This window comes from Oryctolagus cuniculus, chromosome 5 (assembly GCF_964237555.1).
Source record: "Oryctolagus cuniculus chromosome 5, mOryCun1.1, whole genome shotgun sequence".
Lineage (NCBI taxonomy): Eukaryota > Metazoa > Chordata > Mammalia > Lagomorpha > Leporidae > Oryctolagus > Oryctolagus cuniculus.
This window is the reverse complement of record NC_091436.1, coordinates 26,241,295-26,260,268: the sequence shown is the minus strand read 5'-3', so window position 1 is coordinate 26,260,268 and position 18,974 is coordinate 26,241,295.

Genomic DNA, 18,974 nt, shown 5'->3' with positions numbered 1-18,974 from the left:
AATTCAAAGCCAGTCCAAAAAAGAAATAATAAAATTTTGAAAAATGACATGCTTGGTGACCACAGGCAGCTCCAACCTAAACTGAGTAATTTGAACCCATAGCAAAAAAAAAAAAAAAAAAACACCATAAAATTCATAGACATGTTTGGGTTCCAGATGCTTATTTTTTATCTCATATAAGTTTCACCACAATTCTAAGAGGAAGTGTATTATTTGTCTCCCATTTGGGGAAATTGATGATTAAAGATCATGAATGACCACCGAGAAAGTGAGCAGGACTCTAATCTCAGTCCATTTGATGCTGAATTCCTTCCTGTACAACAGCTTGCCTAGTTTCCACCTTCAAGTAACCTACAGACTGCGAAAGAAGGTAATCCAAGGACAGCATAAATGCCTGGAGGTTCAGACAGAAGCTTCCAGAGCTTCAGAAAAAAGCTCTGGAGTAGCAAAACATTAATGATGACTGTGTCTTTTAAGTTCTGATAGATTCTGATTGGCCTCTCCTGGGGGTATGGAAAGTGATTCCAGGCACAGAGATTGGAAAGTCAGGGCAGTGAGTGGAAAATAGTTGAGGTTGACTTGATTACAGGGTATGGGAAAGGGGTTGCAGAGGGATGACAAGACTGAAACCAGGCCAACATGTGAAGGGCTGCAGCATCTGACTGGAGAAGCCTCACCTTCTTAGCAGTCATAAGGGAGCATAAAGGCTTCTGGGCAGTGAGAGATCCCAGTCCTAGCTGGGCTGTAGAAAGGTGATTGTGGAAGAGGAACTGGACTGGGAAAGAACAAACACTGAGGAGTACTTTGGACAAGTCAGGACAGCAAGCACCCTTAGGGCTGTGTCTGAGGATCATCACTATATCTGAGAAGTGGTGATACTGTCACAAGGCTTTCTAAGCAGCCTTCCCAGGTTTTTATAGGAGCCAACTCAGCTCTTCAGTATAGCCCTGAGTGCCCTCGTCATTCCCGGGTGCCATGACCTGGGTAGGAGCTAGGAAAGAAAGTCAGCCTGTGCACAATGCTGAAGCTGGCTGTGTCAAGAAATGTGCAGATGGGAAGAAGAGGGAGGGGTTAGTTTAAAGGAGAGTAAGTGTGAAGGAAAGGTGTTTTAGGAAGGTTCCTCTGTTTTATGGATGGAATACAACATCTGAAGACAAGATGAAGGGTACTAGAAGGGAGTGAGTGGGTCTTCTAGCAAGTCCTGCAGGTGAGGGTGAGGATGGATGAGAAGCACAGGGAGAGGGCTAAGCCATGGCCATAGAAGAGGCCTCACTTCCTGGTAAGTAAACAGGCTGTTGGAGGAGACAAAGAGGAACGGAGAGACTGATGTTGGGAAAGCTCATTGAGATCCCCAGATCGATGTCATTTCACCTGCTGGGTACTGTAAAGGAAGTGACATCAAAATTGGGTCCTGCATTAAAATTATGATTTGAAACAACCTTACAGAGAATACGAATCCTTGGCTTAATTAGATTATGTAAACTAATAATATTTGTCCTAGAGTAGCTTTTACCAATATAGTCCCCAGTCATCTCACTGACATTTTTATTTACTGTATTTTGAAAAAACTAATTTATTTAAAGATCATAACCAAACACCAAGTACTCTAGAATCTTACAACTTCTTGGCCAAACATGTATTTTAGACACTTTCATGTAAATGGATGATTTATAATTTCAAGTACATTCCAAAATCTTTTGAATCTTTTAAATTATGTGTTCTGTTTGGCTTGGCTTATTATCATTCTGAATGAATTTAAATGATTCCTACAAATTCAGTATCAGATTAAGATACTTGATATTCTCATGAATACATTTTAAAGTAGATATCTGTAGTATCTGGTTCATTCCATGTGAGAAAACACCACAACAAAATTAAGAGTTTAAGGACTCTAGGAGCAAAAGCTAGAACACTATTTCTCTGCTCATTGTCCTAAGGCTCAACCCAACAAGTGAACTGAGTAATCCTATCTCCCTTCCGAGAGTAGCAAAATAAAACAGAGGGCCTTCCTACAAGGAGTTTACTGGCCAGTTGAGTTGATTGATTGGACACATTTGAAACTATTTAAACACAAAGCATAATTGGTTTGTGGGTAAAGATCTGACAGGTAGCCATCACTGCCAAAAAGAGTTAATGTATTATCTCCCATACAACTTAGCAGTAATAAATATTAAATAAGTTCCTGCAATTGCTAAATTGCTTAAATTTAACACACACTATTGTGTTGTGTTTTAATTTCATGCGCATGTGACTTTTCTACTGAATGCTGTTAATTTGAGGCCCTTTGTACTGCATTATGTCTGAAATAGCATTTTCATAATCTCATACTGCTTAGCAACCTAACAGGTGCTTGGTTCGTGCTTACTGAAGTTGGCAGTTTGGTGAACTTCCATTTTTTATTTTAGAAAAATACTTTGGATTTTGATGGGGTTGCAAAAACAGACTAGAAATACAAAGCAAAGCAAACTATATTAGCATGATCTTTTCAAGAATATTTGTCCCAAGTTTGTATCACTTTACATGAAGCAATCAAGTTGGATAAGAACAAAATGAATCAGTTTAATACTAACTATAAATCATTGTTAATGGTAGTAGAAAAGGAACCAGGTTCGCGTCTGAAATAAGAAAAACCCCCTCCCGAGCAATTGATTTCAGAACTGTTTAGGGCTCAAGCTCGCTTCAGTATTAGAAAATTGAATGCAAGAGCATGGAAGGTCCTCATGAAGATAAGCAGCCAGGTTAAGGTGTGCAGCCAAATCTGAGGGACTCTGAGTACAACAGGTAATGACCTTGGTCATCAAGCAGCTATTTTCTTTTGGTCGCTCTGATGCATTTTAATTTTGTAGAGCAGTTTTGGGTCACAGCAAAATTGAGATAAAAAAAAAAACACAAATTTCCCATATCCACAGCCCCTACACATGCATAGACCCTCCCTTTTTCAACATCCCTCACCAGAGTTTCTATTTGCTAAAATGTATGAACCTACATTGACACATCATAGTTTAAATTGGAGTTTACTCTTGGTGCTGAACGTTCTGTAGGTTTGAGTTATTGTAGTAATACTGTTACAGTATTACACAGAGTATTTCTGCTGCCCCTCCAAACAATCCTGGGAGCTCACCTATTCATCCATCTCACCGCCCCCAATCCTGGGTAGCCACTCAACTTTCTACTATCTTGATAGTTTCACCTTTTTCAGTTTCATATGGTTGGAATCATACAATATGTAGCCTTTTCAGATTGGCTTCTTTCACTCAGTGTGATTCATTTAAGTTCTCTCTTTCTGTCTTTCCATGGCTTGATAACTACTATGGTTTGAATGTGTTCCCAAAAGTTCATGTTGTGTTCATGTGGAAGAGTGTTAGGAGGTGAGTCCTATTAGGAGGTGATTAGTTCATGAGGGCTCTGCCCTCATGAATGCACTGACGTCACCATTATGGGAATGGGTTAGTTCTCATGAGAGTGGGCTTGTTAGGAGCAAGTACAGCCCCACCTTGCTCTCTAGCACACACTCACCCTTTGCCTTCCACTATTGGATGATAGAACAGAAAGGCCCTCACCAGGTAGATGCCAGTGACTTGATAATGGATTCACCAATCTCCAGAACTGAGAAATAAATTTACTTTCTCTATGAATGACCCAATCTGTGGTATTCTGTTGTAGTAACACAAAAATGAAATAAAACCATAATACATTTCTTTTTAGTGCTGAATAACATTCTGGTGTCTGGAGGTACCATGGTTTAGCTTTCTACTCGTCTACTGAAGAATATGTTGAATCCTTCCAAGTTTGACAAGTAGGAATAAAGCTGCTATTGCAAACATCACATGCAAGTTTTTGGGTGTACATAAGTTTTCACTTCTTTTGGGAAATACCAAGGGATGTGATTGCTGGGACCTATGGTAAGAGTAAGGTGAGCTTTCTTAAGAAGCTGCCACACTGTCTTCCAGTGCTGTAGTTTTCATCTTTGTCCATTCTCATTATCTTCAGCAGACTAGCTTCCTCTCCAAGTCCTTTAGTTTCTGTTTCATGTTAAACATGAAGTTTAAAATTGTTGGCACCTCTGACCTCAAGCTTAAACATGAAATTACAACTCTGGTTCTCAATACCATATAACAATTATTTCAAGAACTCTTAGTTTTAAATTCTTGAGAAACCTCCAAATCGACACAGCTTTAATCAGGTGTCTATACCTGATCAAAAATACTTGGTATGAATCTAACTGCCCACACTCACCTATTTAACAGAGGCTGAGGAGGTGGAAGGAACATCATTGCTAATTCAGACAGGATGCTTACAGTGTGTTCAATTGCAACAACCAAATTATGCAAAATTTGATTTATTAAAGGGTATTAGTTAATGCATTGTGTCAGTTTCGGTCACCCAGGAGATGACTGCCAAGATAGATTTAGTTATGTCAGGTGTTTATTGAGAATAACGCCTGTGAAAAGTACAGGACAATGGAAGCAGGAGTAAGGAAGACCTTCAGGTCTTACCCATGTGACAAATGAGTAGGAAGGAGGGAGACTGGGTAGGAAGAAACTCAAACCGCAGTACTGTTCTGAGGAATCTTAACTGGCCCGACAGCAAGTTCCAGCACAGAGATTTCTCAGTGAGGTGGCCCATCTTCCAATGAGGGTCCCAGTGCTCCTGTTTTGCTCAGTCATTGGCTGGGGGATGCTTGGGAACAGTATATCCTCAGTTCTGAGTACTGAAGGTCCTGAAAACACCTTGTCTGGAAGCTGTTGGCTGACTCCACTCCTTGCATCAAGTTCTCTCCTGAAAGTTCCAAGTAGCACACCACCCCTCACCACCCCCATCTCTGCCCCATGACAGCCATACCATGTTCACACAAATCCAGGATGGCTAGAGAATTACTAAAATGAATCTGATGGAGGACTTTGTTTACCCTGGCAGTTTGCTGCTAGGCACTGTCCAAGTGGTTCTGGGCACGGGCATGGAAAACAGGATACTGGTGAGTAATATCTTCAGCTAGAGATTTACAAAATTTTTTTTAACATAAAAAATGAAGTTGAGAAATTAACTGAATTTTAATTACCCTATCCATTTAACAGTGTAAAATCAAGAGATGTTTTAGAAACCATATTGAATTGAACTATTGACATGACCGTGAAGAAAACATTTGAAAACTGTTTCTTTTCACCCCCAATTTTGATAAATTCATCACTTTCTTTGAATGAATGTTAGGTTGTTAAGAGGATAATTATGATTTGTCTAACAAAAATCTAGTATTTGTTAAACTTGCTTTGTGTAGCCTTCTATGAAATATAATTTTGTTCCTATTAATTTGTTATAATTACAGGAAAATCTGAGGTCCCTATTGGCTTTTTGGCCTCAGTTCTATTCCTTTCTGTCTAGAAGTTTCCGCATATCATAAAACCATGTTACAGCCCTACAGTAAGTTGTTAAGACTGTTAACTAGCAAGGATAAGGAGAACTGGTCATATAGAATTACTATTGTTTTAGGTTTAGAAATGTGAATTGATCTCATTTTGCTGAAGTCAACAATTCCTTCACTAAAGGTATCATACAATGTAGAAGAAAGGTCACAGGCTTTTCAAAAATACTCTCCTAGTAATGGTCTGTGTTGTGCAACTTTATTATGTTGTTTATCTGCTCTGAGTCTCAGTTTAATTCTCTACAATAGAAGGGAGACTGATTCATTGCTAAACTATTTTTAGCACTTCAATTCTGTAATTTCCTTTAAAATCTTTCAATGTAAAAATGTTAGTAATTTCCACTTAAATGGTAAAGATCTAAAAGCTAAAATATCATGCTAGACCTTTGATCATATTCAATCTGAATTTTCAAAGTATGTATCTATTCTATTATATATCTATATCTTTTCAAAGTATATATCTATTCTATATATCTCTTCTATATCTTTTCTTTTCCATAAACATAACTTAATATTTTCGGGGCTCTGCTTAAGTCTTCTAGTGATAAATTTTGCAGGGAGATGCACTCTGCAATGCAAAATAGAGAATGGACCTACCAGTCATTGGGAAAATCAGAGATGAAACTCCAGTCTTCTTGTAGCAACCCTAAAATTAATGACCCCACCCCCCACAGTGTGGGTACAAAAATCCTATTTGTCCTCCCCAGCTGTGTGCAACAACATAGAGAAAAGCCCACAGGGAAAAACACCAAAACAGATAAACAGGAAAATCACAGGCAGCAAGTAAAACAGGTCTGACAGTTGCCAAGAAGTGTCCTCAGTTGTGCAACAGAGGATCTCTTGCTGGACAAGTAAGAAAGGCAAAACCAACCGGCTGCATCTCGTAAACCTACACAAATGTGCCCCACAGAAGGGAGGCCTTTGTTTAGCCTTCACTGCCCAAGCCAGGTCTATATTCAAATCAAGGAACTATGTGCAAGTTATGGGATAGTTCTTAGCACAGAACTCCCTGAAGAGGTCCAAGAAACATTTTATAGAGATAATGTTTCGTGTGGTTGCCTTTTAAGGGCCCTGAGAATCTCTTGTGTATTATATCATACATGAATTTACAGACATCGTGACAATGGGATATCATCTATGGCAATGAAAATATGTGCAGCATAAAGGGAGGGATGCTTGGCCAACTTGGAAATCAGGACAACTACTAGATCAATATCTTAATACTTTAAAAATAGTGTATATTTCTCAGAAAAAGGAATTGTCACTACCTTGATTAAGATTTTAATCTGAAAGTAATAAAGACTGCTCCAAAGTTTTTGGTAGAGTATATATATATATATATATATATATATATATATATATAATCTATCTATATATATATGGAGTCTTCAAAAACTTTATGGGAGGGGCCAGCATATGGTACAGTGGGTTAAGCTGCTGCCTGTGTTGCTGGCATCCCATATCAGAGAGCTGGTTTGAGTCACAGATTCTCCACTTCTGATCCAGTTCCCTGCTAATGTGCCTAGGAAAGCAGCAGATGGAAGACCAGATGGGATTCCAGGCTCCTGTCCCAGACCTGGCTACTGGGGCTACTTGAGAACTGAACCAGTGGAAAATCTCTCTCTCTCTCATCTCTGTAAATCTCTTTCAAAAGAATACAATGAATCTTAAAATGTTTATGGGAGATCAGTGTTGTGGAGTAGTGGGTAAAGCCATTGCCTGCAACGCTGGCATCCCATATGGGTGTGCTGGTTCCTGTCTGACTGCTCTACTCTTTTTTTTTTTTTTTTGACAGGCAGAGTTAGACAGTTAGTTAGTTAGTTAGTTAGACAGTTAGTCACCCCCCCCCCCCAAATGGCTGCTATGGATGGCACGCTGCGCCGATCCGAAACCAAGAGCCAGATGCTTCTCCTGGTCTCCCACGTGGGTGCAGGGCCCAAGTACGTGGGCCATCCTCCACTGCACTCCCGGGCCACAGCAGAGAGCTGGACTGGAAGAGGAGCAACCAGGACAGAATTCAGCACCCCAACCGGGACTAGAACCCAAGGTGACAGAGCCGCAGGCGGAGGATTAGCGTAGTGAGCTGTGGCACCGGCCTGACTGCTCTACTTCTAATCTTGCTCCTTGCTGATTAACTAGGAAAAGCAGCAGGGAATGGCTCAGGTGTTTTGGCCCTCACCACCCACATGAGAGACACACATGAAGTTCCTGGCTCCTGGCTTCAGCCTGGTCAAGCCCTGGCCATTGCAACCACCTGAGGAGTGAACTGGGGATGGAAGATCTCCCTATTTCTCTGTCTTCCTCTCTCTTTGTAACTCTTTCAAATAAATAATTTTGTAAAATTTATGGGAATTGTATATGATGAACAACTTCATGGATTCTTTTGCACCAAAATAAACTTATCTTTTGATTTTGATTTTCTACAAACTTTTAGGTACACACTTGTGTGTATATACACACACAAATAGAGACTTTTTAAATCAAGTGCTCACAGTTATCAAAAGCACATAACTTTCTTAGAAATAATTCCAAGCAAGTACTCCAAACAAAAGTTAGAAAATGTTTTAGTAGACCTTTGCCACAGTAACAGAAAAATCAGTTTGTAGTTATGAAGTGTTGTTTTTCTTTTCTTATCCACAAAAGCTATAAGAGATTGCTAACATAGTTGTGGCTTTCATTTCTCCAAATAATTCCCAATTCAATTGGACATTTTTCCTTCAAAAGATTTTTTTTATAACATTTTCTCTGCTATTTGGTATAGTCAGTGTTTACTCAACAAAAGCACTGGAAGTTTAAAAAACATTCTCTCCTCCAATCTTGGAGTTACATTTTCCCCATGTCTTCTTTGGCACATATTTGGGATGAAAGTGGCCATGATGAGTCAGAACTCACAGTTAGGTATTTTGTAGCCTCTCGTTGTTTTTAGTCACCTCTTTTACACCCACAGATCTGATCAGTGTGAGAGTGACTCCCAGCGCCACTGGAAACTTCCTGAAAAAGTGATGATGTCGAAACCTTGCTTTCTTTGCAGTCACAACAAACTAGCAATACAGATTCATTCCACTCCAATCACTCTCTTGTTCAAGAGTCTTGTTAGCACAAATCACTATTCATGGAGGGGCAGAAGGAGGTGTAGGAAGTGGGCAGCAATCCAGAATTGAATTCTTTCTGAATGATAAAGGTATTATTTCCTAAAACTCATGGAAATGAGCTGGTAGTTTTCATGAAACACTACTTCTCTTTAACATTGCTGCATATTGTTCAGATGAACAGGAATGGTCTCCTGTAAGGCCTGGAAAGCAAATTAAGTCATTCTATGTTTCCTTCACATAGAAAGCAACTCTAGAGTTCAACTGAGATGATTGCCTTCTTTTTTGAACCCTGAGCTTCAAACATGAGACAACAAGGGTGTGGTTGGAAGCTCCTGGAATCGATTATTTTCACTTGGTCGGTAGACTAATTTTGGTTTCACATGGAGGCGGAAAGGCTCAGTCATCTCAGTTGCTATATTTGTGTGTGTGTGTGTGTGTGTCTAGCCTAATTGTATTATGATTCTCCAAAGAAACAGAGCAAGTAAATTGTGAGTATGTATTATAGGAAGAGATTTATTTTAGGGAATTGGTTTATGCGATTGTGGAGGCTTGGTGAGTCCAAAGTCTGCAGATCCAGGAGAATGGAGACCCAGGGAAGAGTTGCAATTCAAGTTCAAAGGCAGTCTGCTGGCAGAATTCTTTTTGGCTTTAGGGAACTCAGCCTTTGTTCTATGCAAGTCTTCCACTGATTGGATGAGGCCCACTCATTATGGAAAGTAATCTGCTTTGATAAAAGGGAACAAGTTTAAATGTTATCTCATCCAAAATACACCCTCACAGAAGCATGCACAATAATGTTTGGGCACCATGACTCAGCCCACCTCACATGTTATAATCATACATCATATTAACAGAGACTATGTGTGAGAGACACTTTTCACATTATGGAATGATACTAACAATTTTGTCTATCTCTTTCCATTCTTGTCCTAACATAGAGTCAGGACACTTTAAGAGACAAACATCTTAGTGCTTTCTGTGTCTTAAAGGGGGCTGTCCTAGCTCATGTCTTTGGAAACCTCTAAAAAGGTTAGCATAACAGGAAAGAAAAGAGATCATATGATCCTACCATCAATTTCCAACTTCTCCAGACCCTGATCTTCTTCCTAATCTGTCTCCAAACGCCCAGGAAAATTATGTCAAAATCATTAAATTCAAATAAAACATTAATAATATTGATAATTCTTTTCATCTCCTAGTAAAATTTTCTTATATCACATAATAGTATGTTGCAAAAATAGCAATGGATTTGATGTTGAGAAGTATGCTATCAACATTCAGCTGTCAGTAATGGGCAGCATCTTAATTTTTGCAAGCCTCAGCTTTCTCATCTATAAAATAGGAAAATGATAATATTGACAACTAACTCACTTATTTGTAAAGATCAATTGAGACAAAATATCACAAAATTTAAAAATTGACAAAGCATTATGACCTTGATTATCATTACTGTTTTCAATTAAAGTAACTTATTCCAGTCATAGAATCTTGGGCCCCACTAAGTGCCTCAGCTCTCTTACATTATGGTTATTGAAGAAGGCTTGTCTCATATTTATGAGGATATTTCAGAAGGTTTGTGGAAAAATAATTAAAAGATACTTATTTTACAGCCAAAAGAATTGAAATCCATGCGTAGTTTTTCTGGAATACACATTTTCAAAAAATTTTTTGAAGACCTCTAATATGCATGGATTTCATTTCTTTGCACCAAAATAAACTTTACCTTTTAATTACATTTTCCATGAGCCTTTTGAAGTTCCCTCATAAGTACTAATTTATCACGTAGGAAGTTGAACTTAAATTTGATATGGAAGGAACTTCAGTCTAGTTTGTTGCTCTAACAAACCTAATTGTCTCTTTCCTGGAATATACGAAACTTCATATTGAAGAATCCTTCAAATTCAGACAATGTTTTACTCCCAAAATACACTGTCAGGAAATTATCAGATGTACCATTTATCTCTTCCAGATGAAACCAAGAAAGAAATATATAGTAGTTGCTCTTGATGAAAACAAAAATCTGTGGTACCAGCAACAGCCTTGCTCCCTCAAAGCTCAGGCTCTCAAATACTTAAATAAATATAAAATATCAGCAATGTTCTGTAAGTGTAGCAAAAGTATTAGTGGAAAAAAAATCTGCTCAGCATCTCCAAAGTGTATGGTTTTTTTTTTTTTTTTTCTTTCAGAGACATGGTTTCTAGCCACCCTAAAGTTCTCATTTCTGTAAGGATTTCTTTTTCACTCACTGCTGGTCAAAAAAAAAAAAAAAAAAAAAAAAAAAAAAAAAAAAAAAAAAGAAAAAAGAAAGAATTCTAGTTTTACCACTACCATTGACAATTTCAATTTCATAATTTAAGTAAGATTCATTACCTTAATCTGTCTTGACCACTTCTCAAAATAGTGATCAATTTGAGTACTAGAATAATCAGGAAGTATCAAAAATTTTGCTGTTTTACACATATAGTTCTTCTAGTTTATAAAATCACTCACCTTCCTAGTAGTCCTTGTAGCAAGTTTAAGTGTGTACAGCATCATGTATGAAACAATGTCACTCTTTCATCACCTTGAATGGATAACTACTTTTGCATTCCTTTTTAACTTCTGAATTTGTGAAGCTGTATCTTCCACAAGTTAGTCAATCAATTTTTATTGAGTATATCTCAATGAAATGCCTCAAACCATCACACACATAGCAACTTGATTTATTTGCCTAAATGTTGTTTTGTTTGCTCTGGCTGTATGTATACTCTCTCCTTCCACATTCTCCTCCGTTGCCTACTAAACTGAATCTAGAGCCATTTCCCTAAAGTTTAAGGTTCTCCAAAATGCATGGATACCATAATCCAACTTAGTTATTTTCTCAGATTTGTTCTATACTTTCTTCGCTTTGGAATGTTCCCTCTCATGTTTTTGCCATTGCAATTGGTCTCCATTTGAAATGCCTCCTAGTCTGCAGAATCTCTCCTACCACTAAAAAATGTCATTTTCTCATTTATTAAAATCCATAGTCTTTGTTTTTCCTTCTGATTTTCCTCTGTATAGTAGTCATTGTGAGCTTTTCTAGTTTACCCTATTAAGAATGTAAGTTTCTACTGGCAGAAACCGTGTCTTAAGCACCCATTCATTCAATGTACATTTCAGGAACATTCACTGTTTCTTAGAAGATAAGAGTAGAGGACCTGGAAATATTTTAAAATGCCCTTCATGTTCTTATACTTTCAAAGTTCACACAAAAATTTTCTATAAACACTATATAGAAGTAGACTCATTTTTTATTCTTGTAGGGATAAAAGAAAGTAATACAAGGTCAACATGAAGCTCCATAATACTTAAGTGTGAGCAAAATTATTCTGGATGCAAATGCACTGCACACAAGCAACGGAGGGAGAGGGAAAGAGTAAGTAAGACTAGTTCTAGGTTGCTAAATGGTCAGAAAGGGCTTCAAGGAAGTCTTATTCTTTGCGCCTTGAAATCTGACCTTCAGTCACTGAATTTGCAAGCAGAAGGAAGTTCACAAACAAAGGCATCAAGAAACCAAACTTAGAATTTATTGTGGGCTTTTGATGAATTCTGTGTGGTCCATTGATAGGGTATATGAAAAAAACTTAGAACTAAATTAAAAAGTTAATTAGGGTCCAAGTTCTAGGACCCTAAACATCATTACCATTGCTTATTTATCTATCCCAAGAAAGAACTAACACAGTGCCTCACAAGTACTTGGTGTTCAAGAAATACATGTTAAATTAAATTACTTCATTAATTTGTATTAATTTAGGACTTTTATAATTGTGGGAGTTTGGTTTCATTTCTTTTTTGTTTTTCTGATGAGTCTAAAAATAAATCTTTCTCTATACTTTCTTCACCCAATGCATAACCAGTTTTGTGTATGACAGTGGATTCCACTGAAACGCCTTTACCTTCAGATTCCAAAGACTCCTCAGGAGAGCAGAAATCAGGGTTTCCTCACACTGATTTTGCATCTCCTTTCCCAGACATTATTTTCCATTGCTCAAAGGGCAAGAAGGCTCACAGCTCTTTCGGCATCAAAATTCTCCAGAATTGTGGCAATGAGGCCTCTGTTCTCAAAAGTCTGAAATATTTTGGCATTTGTTAATTGTTTTCATCTTCTATGGTTTATGATATCTTGTGTAATTGTGAAGATTTTGCTTTTATCATCCATTTTTAGTCACTCTTCATTCAATTAGGGGATTTGGTCAACAAATTACTTTGAAATAATCACCCATTTCTATATTTATGACCAAATTTTCCTTCCATCTCTTTCCTATATAAAATTTCCTTATTAGTGCCTTTAAAGAGACATAGGATTTCCCTCAAAAAGGCATATTAAGTACAGTGGTTCCAAACAGAGGAATTAAGTTACTTTGCATTGCTCATACCAAGTGTCCATTTTAATCCACACAATACATCTTCCACACAATACATCTGCTATGTTGTTTCTTACTTTGCGAAATTTGTAATGGGATTCTTTATGATCTTTCTCAAACTATGTGCTGATAGTAAAGTTACATATATTCACAGCTACTTATTGTGCTGCTTGCATATTGTCAACAAGCCCTTGCCACACTTAATTTGCTAATGCTTAAAATCAACAAAATAGATATTCAGGTACTACATTATGATTTAATTTCTTGTTCTTATTAAAATTTTGGATTTAAAAAACAACAGTTTTAACTTCTACCCTTTTCATGCCAGACTACATTGTCCCTCAAATCTAACAAATGATAGGAAAGTGCAAACACTAGAGACAAACTAAGGTCAGATTCTGTGCCCCTTTTAGTTCTTATTAAGTGCAAAGAGCAAACTATGTTTATACTTTATTTGCATAGCTCTCCATCTGCCTCCCAAACATGGGAAACAGCAATGCAAGTTGGTTCCTGTGACCTGAGCAGGTGTTACCTGAGATCCAACCACATCTTTGTCTTGGCAGCTTCTTGCTTTTTCTTGATGTATATGGAATTTCCTTGAGCCAAGATGGTTCAATTTAGGATTTTTATGCTTTATGCAAATATGAATGCTGTATACCTTCAGTAGAAATCGCACTTTGAGTTTAGAATTTTTTTTCCCCCTACACTAGTGTATTCCCTCTGATCCACTCTGCTGATACTGGGTAGCGGCTGCCAGCCAGCTCCATGATGAAGGAGAACAACTTACACTCTACACTGTGCTGTCCTACTGAGCTATGATATTCAGTAAATTAGGTTAAATATTAAATGCATTTTCAACTTGTAACATTTTCAACTTATAATGGGTTTATCAGGACATAACTCCCATATAATTGAAGAGCATCTGTATACATAAAATCCTGGTGGGATTTTGATTCTAGGAGCTCAACTCAAGTCTCTAGAGGGGAGTCTATTTCATTGCCTTTTCTAGAGATACAGACTCACATGCCATGGCTCATGAACACTCCCTTCGTGTCTAAAGCCATCAACCTCTCCTTAAATCTCTTTCTGCTTCACACACCACCTTCTCTCTGCAGCTATTTCTCTATGCCTCTTTATTTTGTTTAAGATTTACTGATTTATTTGAAAGGCAGAGCTACAAAGACAGGGAGAGACACACAGAGAGATCTTACATCTTTTGATTCATTCCCCAAATGGCCGCAATGACCAGAGCTGGGCCACACTGAAAATAAGAACCTGGAACTCCATCCGGGTTTCCCATGTCGTGCAGGGGCCCAAGGATTTAGGCCATCTTCCCCTGCCTTTCCCAGCCACCCCAGAAGAGCTGGATCAGAAGCAGAGCATCCAAGGCCTCTAACTGGTGCCCATTTAGGATGCTGGCATCTCAGGCAGAGGCTTAACCCACTATGACACAACACCAGCCCCCCTCTGTTTCCTTCCTATAGAACATTCATGATTATATTTAAATCCCCAAAGGTAATCCAGGCTAATCTCCCAATGATCCTTAATTAAATCACATTGCAAAGTTCTTTTTGTCATGAAAGCTAACATTCAAGGTTCTATCGAATCTTTGGGAGGCAAAATGTAGCCTACAATAGTGAACACATCAGTGAGTGGAAAATCCAATCAATATTCAGGATCCATGTCATGCCATGGTCTTTTAAGGATTGTGTTTCACTTTTGCTGCAGCTGATATTGGTTAGTGGGAATGATATTCATTCTTCCTCCATCTGAATTTAGGAATTAAATGGCACCTTATATTAAATATTCACCATCACATTCTAATTCTCAGATTATTTTCCAGTGCTCCTGCCAACTACAGTTTTTTTCTGCACATGCGTTATCACTAGTAGTGTTCTTGTCAAAACATTCATTATTTTCTTCCCCTGCTAATTCTTGTGGCACACTTCAGCTATTCCTGAAAGGAAAAGGGTTTCTTATGGTATATGTTTCCAGGGCTTGACTCTTGTGTCTGCTAATCACTTGTTGGGTGAAGTTCATCAGGTTTATCAAGTTACTGACCTCTAAATATTGGTTTGGCCAAGTATAAGATAACCCCTGAAAACCATCATTTGAACCATCATATGAACTTGACTATTTTGATATGTCAGATAAGTAAAATCATGCAGTATTTTTCTTTCTGTGACTGGCTTAGTTCACTTAGCATAATGTCATAAAGGTTTATCTATATTGTCTCATATTTCATAGTCTCCTTTTTAAGGGATGGATAGTATTCCATTGTATGCATGTGTCACATTTGCTTTATCCATTCATTTGTTAATGGACTTTTATGTTGTTTTCATCATAGCATTGTAAATAATGCCACAAATAATATTGGAGTGCAAATATCCCTTCAAGATGCTGATCTGAATTCTTTTAGATAAATACCTGAATTTATCACTGGATTGTTCATTTTTTTAGGACCTCCATTCTATTTTCCATAGAGGCTGCACCATTTTACATTCCACTAGTGGTATTTCAGCATTCTAATTTCTTCAAATCCTTACCTAAAACACCATTTGATGTTTGCTTTTTAAAAATATAATAGTTATTCTGGCAGGTATGAGATGATATTATATTGTAGTTTCGTTAGCATTTCCTGATGATTGTAGATACTGAGCATACTTTGTCTTCTTTGGAGAAATGTCTGTTTGAGCCGTTAGCCCACTTATAAATTGGATTTTTAAATTTTTTTCACTATTGAGTTCCTTTCATATTAGAGATTAACCCCTTAGAAAGTTTAAGGCTTGCATATATTTTCTCTCATTTCACAGGCTACCTTTTTATTCTGTTGTTTGCCTACTTTGCTGTGCAGAAGTTTTTATACCTGTGCTTTTGATGTCATAGCCAAGAAATCATTGCCAAGCTGAGCTTCATCAGAGCAATTAAGCAAGAAAAACAGGGATCCCAATTCAAAAAGAAAAAGTGTCCAAGTCTGAAGATGACATGATCTTATACATAGAAAAACTTGAAGACTTCATTAAAATATAGTGAATTAATAAATGAATTCAGTAAGCTGCAGAATTCAAAATCAGCATACAAAAATTAATTAGGTTTCTAACAGTGCTATCATTTGGATAATATATGTCCATGAAAGGGCCATGTGTTGAAGACTTGGTTCCGTGAAGTCTTATGTTAATGATTGATGGGTTATGTATTCAAGATGGAGACTTGATCCAAATATGGTGTCTGGGAGGTGGGCCCAGCAGAAAGTCTATAATTCACTGGGGGCATGTTCTCAGAAGTCAGTTCTAGTGAAAGGGTTGGTTGTAAAAGTTGAATTGTGCCTAGCTGCTCTCTCTCTCTGCTTCCTGGCTCATCATGTGATCTCTTCCTCTGCATGTGTCCCACCATACAACCAAATGGGTTCTTGGGTTTGAAGAGCTAATATTAGAATATGCATACTGACCAAAGCAATCTATATCAAAATCCAAATGGTATAAAAAGTGTGATCCTAAAATTCATATGGAATCATAAAAATCCACAAATAACCAAATGAATCTTGAGAAAGAACAAAATTGAAGTCATCACACCTCCTTATTTCAAAATGTATTACAAATCTGCAATAATCACAACTTTGCTGTGGTACTAACATAAGTGATACTACATACAGTGATACTAACATAAGGACAGACATATATACCAATGAACTGAATACATAAACCAGAAACGATCCATGCATATATGATCAAATGATTTTTACAAGAATGCCAAAAATACACAAAGTGGAAGGAAGAGTCTCTTTAACTGATGGTACTGGGGAAAATGGATAGCCACATGCAAAAGACTGAACCTGGACATTATCATTCACCATATGTAAAAGTCAACTCAAGGGGCCAGCACTGTGGCATAGTAGGACAAGCCTCTGCCTGTGGCACTGACATCCCATATGAACACCAGTTTGTGTCCCGAGCCGCTCCTCTTTCTATCCAGTTCTCTGCTTTTGGCTTTGAAAAACAGTGGGAGATGGCCCAGGTGCGCAGACCCCTGTACCCACATGGGAGACCCTGAGGAGGCTTCTGGCTCCTGGCTTCGGATCAGCCCAGCTCTGGCTATTTAGGCCAGAGGGGGCAGGAACAAGCAGATGAAAGACCTTTCTCTCTTCCTTTCCCTCTCTCTGTCTGTAATTCTGTATCTCAAATAAAAAGAAAAAAGTCAACTCAAAATGGATTAAATACTTAAAATGTAAGACAAGAAACTATAAAATTCCTAGAAGAAAATGTAAGGGAAAAATTTCATGATTTTTCATTAAATAATGATATCTTTCTGACTTATTATATGCTTGTATAGTGATAATACTGAAGTTACATTATCAGAAATTTCAAATGAGAACTAGAAATGATGTGATTTATTTCTATTTAACCTACTTTTTCAACCATTTACTATATGCCAAGACCTTTGCATTATAAGGTACTCACTATTAATTAGAATCAACCCCTCACCTTAATTAGTTTATATTCTAGTGGGTAAAACTAATGTATTAAACAAGTGATGACAATACAAGGTGACCAGATGTATCAGATAAGGAAATTTGAAGATAACATTTGAAGATTTTAAGAAAATATAATTTCATGAAGTGCAACAATAGCATCGTGAATGTAAAAAAAACTTTACTAATTACTATATGTAGATGAATTCCTTATTGCTGCTATAACAAATGACCCTCTATAGTGACTTAACAACATAAATTTATTCTCTTAAAGTTCTGGGAAACAAAATATAAAATGAGCATTGTGGAGCTCAAATGAAGGTATCAGCATGAGTGGCTCCCCCTGGAGGCGGGGTTAATCCATTCTTGGTCTCTTCCAGCTTCTGGAGGTTGCCAGCATTCCTCATCAGGTGCCAATCACTCCAGTTTCTATTTCTATCTTCATACTGCTGTCTCTGAATTGGGCCTTCCTACTGTTCTGTTTTAAGGATCTTTGTGATCACACTATTTCCTGCCTGGAGAACCCTCTGTCCCCATCTCAACATCCCTAAAGTAATCACATCAGCAAACTCCCTTTTGCTATGAGAGTTATCCCCTACACAGGTACTTTACCCTAGGTAAGAGAGAGTTAAGGAGGAAATTTTAAATATTTGTTTGTTTATGAGGCTAGAGAGAGAATTTCCCAACCACTAGTTCACTGCCCACATGCCTAAAATGGCAGGGATTGGCCTGGAACCAAAGCCAGGTTCCAGGAACTCAATCCAGGCCTCCCACATGAGTGGAAAGAACCAAATATTTGAGCTCTCACTGCTGCTTCCCAGGGACTGCATCAGTAAGAAATTAAAATCAGGAGTGGAGCCAGAACTCAAGCTCAGGCACTCTGATATGGGATGCAGGTGTCTTAGTCCCTAGGGGATTAGGTGTCCCAGAGGGGACACTTGTTGAACAGGAAAGCAACCGTACTCACCAGATGTAACGGTTTCCAGGGCTGTAATTACATTAGAGTTTCTCTAGAACCATGCTTTTTTCACAGGACAAAATTGCAGCCCATAGAAATTCTCACTTTGCAGCAACCTACCTTGGCTTCTAATTTAAAAACAAATGAAAAATGAATCCTAGGGTTCATTTTAAAACATGGTGGGAGAAAGTAGGCAGGATGGGGGAGATCTTGTTTCTAAAAAAACAGACCAGAGATCTAATGAGACTCAGAACTTTTCTAGGGAATTGGGAATCTTACAGTATATTTAAAATTTTCTAAGAGTCTGTCTCACCAATGGAGCCTCACTCGCATCACTTCATTCTAGCTATGGCTCTGCATGACCACAGGGTGGCACCATTGATCAGTTCCTTTTCCCTCCTGGCACATCTTTTCAGCTACCAGCCTCTTTTGCTTGGCTTTCTCACTTAGGGATGCATATTTTGTCATTTTGCACCAAAAACGAAGAGATTTCCTGAACTAAATTGTTTATTACTAAAAAAAAAACACTGAAGATTCAAATTTTTCTCTTGCAACTATTGTTTAAAAAATATAAAACTAAAAGGGGAACACGTTTCTCAAGGATTTCATTTTCATGGATTCAACTGTAATTATCCATGTTACCAGCAGATGG